This window comes from Peromyscus maniculatus, chromosome 10 (genome assembly GCF_049852395.1).
Source record: "Peromyscus maniculatus bairdii isolate BWxNUB_F1_BW_parent chromosome 10, HU_Pman_BW_mat_3.1, whole genome shotgun sequence".
Classification (NCBI taxonomy): Eukaryota; Metazoa; Chordata; class Mammalia; order Rodentia; family Cricetidae; genus Peromyscus; species Peromyscus maniculatus.
In genome coordinates, this window is record NC_134861.1 from 17,181,375 (window position 1) to 17,185,870 (window position 4,496).

A 4,496-nucleotide genomic window follows, 5' to 3' on the forward strand; every position below is an offset into this window, starting at 1 on the left:
AGTTATAATAATTCTCAGCCTGTTAAAAGGTATCAGTGAAAAATTCTTCCACAGGGGATGTTAAACAGCCCCACCTTGTGTCAATATTTTATACAACAGCCATTGGAAATAATACATAAACAATTTTCTTAATCTACAATTTACATTATGTGAATGATAGCTTTCTTCTCCCACTGAAAAAAAAATTATTTAGACCCCACCAGCTGCACAAAGTGCTTCTGGCATTAAGCACCTTCCTCCTACACAATGCGGTCTTTCTTGAGTAGTCCCATAAATGCTTTCTTCTCCTCCATGGTCTGGAAATGACCATGGCCAAACTTGGAGGTGGTATCAATGAATTTCATGTCAATCTTCTCCAGAGCGTGTTACTTGGTCAGATGAGCAAGGACTTGTACAGAGTGAGCACTCACTTCTTGGTTCCCAGCACACAGCCTTGGAGCATGACGAAGGCATTGGTCACTTCACCATAATAGACAAAACCACACAGTGGGTTGATGCTCTTGTCAGACAGGTCACAGTCAGTAGATCCATTGTTCTTGATTGGCTTGCCATCCTTGATGAGGTAGCCTTAGCCAATCTTGTAAATCTTCTTGTTAATCTCTGTTCAATGATGGTAGCATTTCTACCCAGCTTGAGCCACAGAGAAGGCCACATGGGGAAGGGTGCCAGGCTCCAATACAGGCAACCTTATGCAACCCTCGATGGTTCTTGTGGGGGCAGTTTCTTTCTATGCCAGTGACTGGTCACCTCTTTGTAGCCTTTATCTTTTGTCACCCCGATGACATCAATCATCTCATCCTGCACAAACACCTGGTTAACAGGAACCTGCTGCTCTAGCCTCTCCAGGGCCCAGTCCAGCTTCTTAGCTACAATGCCCCCATTCACCTGGATCTCCATCAAGTGTGCCTTCTTCTGGTGCAGAGGAAGCAGATGCATCTGAGTGTGGGCAATTATGCAGATGACTTGGCAGTACTTCTTCAAGCTGTTGAAGTCCTTTGCCAGCTGTTTCTTGCCCGTGTCATTTTGCTATTTCTTGCAATATTTGGTGAAGGCCTTCTTAGATCTGTGCCAGTTCTTGTAGAAATGCCTTTTATACCCATCACTGATGTGCTCAGCAAATACTGTCTTGAAAGTCTAGAGGCCTCATGGGGTTTCAACATATCCCACGATGCCCACAACTATGATGGGTGGTATTTCCACAACGATTACATCTTCTAGGACTTCTTTCTTGTTCACCTTGGTTTCTGGTCTGTCAACTTCCTGAACGATATGGGTCATGCCAGCCTTGTAGCCTAAAAAAGCTGTGAAATGAACAGGCTTGGAAAAGTCATCCTTGGGGAAGCTCTTTACTTTCCCATAATGCCAGCTGCTGTGCTTCCAAGCCAAGAAGCTCAAAGACCTATGCCTGGGACCAGAAAATTGCGTGTGAGACATTATGCTGTCACACACCGCAATAGAGTTAAATACTATCTTACTAGCAGATTCAGATTCGGATACCTTAGGAAAAATGTTTGAAGTGATAAAAGAAAATTTTTCCTTGCTGAGGACTACAAAATACTCCTGTAAAAATACAAAGAGGAGTTCTATCAATTACCTAGGATATAAGATAGGTTTACAAAAGATTCAAACACAAAAAGTACAAATCAGGAGAGATCAATTACAAACTCTTAAAGACTTTCAAAAAATGCAATGAGATATTAACTGACTACTGTCCACATTGGATTAACAACTCAAGAACTAAGTAATTTATTTCAAAACTCACAAGGTGATAAGGACTTAAATAGTTATAAAAAACCATATCAGCTGAGGCTGAGGGAGAAGTGGCTCTGGTAGAAGAATAATTACAGTATGTACATGGGGACCACTTGAATCCAGAATTTGATTGGATCCTGATCATGCTTCCCTCTATGAGTTTTCCTACCGGAGTTCTTATGTAGAAAGAAGATAATATCTTTTTTTTTGTTTTGTTTTGTTTTGTTTTGTTTTTCGATACAGGGTTTCTCTGTGTAGCTTTGCGCCTTTTCCTGGAACTCACTTGGTAGCCCAGGCTGGCCTCGAACGAAGATAATATCTTAGAATGAAATTTTTACCACACAGAGTAAAAAATTAAAGACATATGTAGAAAATGTTTCCAAATTGATTCTGAAAGGAAAATTGAGACTTTGTCAATTAACAGGAATAGAGCCAGCAGAAATCATGATATCTTTTACTAATGCTGAAATTGTCTCATTATGGGCAGAAAATTAACATTGGCAAAGGGCATCCAATAATTTTTGGGGAGATATTAGCAACAACTATCCCAAAAACAAGATACTTCAGTTTATAAAAAGAACAAAATAGATTCTTCCTCACATTGTATGGGGAACACCAATTTCTGGAGCCCCTACATTCTATATTGATGTAAATAAATCAGAAAAGGCAGGTTATAAGTCAGGGAAAACAAGTAAAGTAGCTCAAAGTCTGTATAATTCAATTAAAAAGCCAGAATTATATGCTATCCCCATGGTATTATTAGGTTTTCCAGAGCTTCTTAATGTAATTACTGACTCTCAATTTGTGAAGAAAAGTTGTTTTACATATTGAAACGACTGAACTTATTCTAGATGACTCAGAATTAACTTTGTTATTTATTCATTATAAGAAACAATCCGGAATAGAAATCATCCTTTATACATAACATCTATCAGATCCTATGTGGGCCTACCAGACTCTCTAGCTCCAGGAAATGATGACATTAATTAGCTATTGGTAGGAAATGTGCTAGAAGCCTCAGAATTTCACAAGAAATACCATGTTAATAGTAAAGATTTGAAGAAATATTCCTCTATAACTTGGCAACAAACCAAGAAAACTATAAAGAAATGTCCTACTTGTTCTCTGTATAACTAAATACCACTACATGCAGCAGTTAACCCAAATGGTACTTAAAGAAATGAAATTTAAAAAATGGATGTGTTTCATTTTACAGAGTTTGGAAAATTAAAGAATGTGTACCATACCATAGATATTTATTCAGGATTTCAATGGCCAATTGCTTTGCATTCTGAAAAGGCTGATTCTGTAATTACACATTTATTAGAAGTTATGGCAATCATGGTGTACTTGTACAAATTAATACTGACAATGTTCCAGTATATGTCTCTAGTAAAATGAAACAGTTTTTATGCATATCACAACATATAGCATATTATAGGTATATTACATAGGCCTATAGGACAAGCAGTTATAGAAAGATCTAATCACACTTATGGAATATATATATATATATATATATATATATATATATATATATATATATATATATAATGTGTGTGTGTGTGTGTGTGTGTGTGTGTCTGAATTAGGTAATTAGAAATTAAGCTTGCATATACCAGATGTACTTAATAGATTATGGTCCAATAACCTCTTTGAGATCTGCTGCACATGACATTTAAAATGTTTAAATTTTCTGCAGTGAACCATGACCATTCCTAATAGTGACCTTTGAAGTCTCCAAAAGGATGTTGGGACCTTACAATGATGAATCCATATGAATTGTGGTAATGCCACTAAGCTGATAAACACCACCAAAAGATAAGCTCTGGATTACAAACTGCTCATGAAAATTTCAAGTCAGTTAGCTACAACGATCCAGCATTATATAATACTCTAGCCAATTGGCTGACTGGAATTAGCCATAGAGATGTTGGAGGACTTTGGAAGTCTGATAGAGAGGGACCAGAGAGAGAAGGATGGGCTGAGGGTATTTCTGGGGCTGTTGGACCGGGAAAATGTGGAGAGTCAGATCAACAGATCACCCCTCAGTTGCTCCTTTGAATTATCAGGTTTTTATCTCAATTTCTGACTTTCAAGTTTTTATTACTACTAGCACAATTTAGGTAAACACTACAAACACAACTCAGTTGAATATGCCTACAGAAAAATAAAAAGCCCCAAGGGTAGTCACAAAACCAGAAACCTACTCATTCACACATTCAGAAGTTCCATAAAAGTACAAACTGAAAACTGTAGTATAATGTGTAGGCCCTGTGGTTGCTCCTTCAGTCTCTGCAAGTTCATACGAGGTTTGCTCAGTTGTTTTAGAGGGCCCAAGACAAATTTTAACTGTAGCTTCATACAACAACATTCTGGTGACATGAGAAGTATTCTGGTAAATTTATTAGTGGAAATTCCAATGAGAATATACTGCTCATCATGATACAGTGAAGCTGATTTAGCTTTGGCTGAGCTCACAGTGTTTATGTTGTGAGGTGAGCAGTGTGGAGAAAGTCAATATTCACTAAGTTTAGCAGAAATATGTATCCATACTTCTGTGGAAATAAAAATGAGTTAGTACCATTAGTGTTACAAATAAAGCAAATATGTTTTCAGTGGTGAGTTTCAAAAGGTTTCTCTTTTTTTCTAATTAGAAACAATAGATAAATATCTAGTTTTACAATAATTAAATGTTTAATAGATGTGCTGGGGAGCAACTACTACAAGAACAAATTTTAGAA

General features: G+C 37.1%; 1 pseudogene; it reads right to left on the reverse strand.

Moving 5' to 3' along the window:
• Nucleotides 1–224: 224 nt before the first annotated feature.
• On the reverse strand, nucleotides 225–1,434 carry LOC102925419 (large ribosomal subunit protein uL3 pseudogene; annotated as a pseudogene).
• Nucleotides 1,435–4,496: the final 3,062 nt, after the last annotated feature.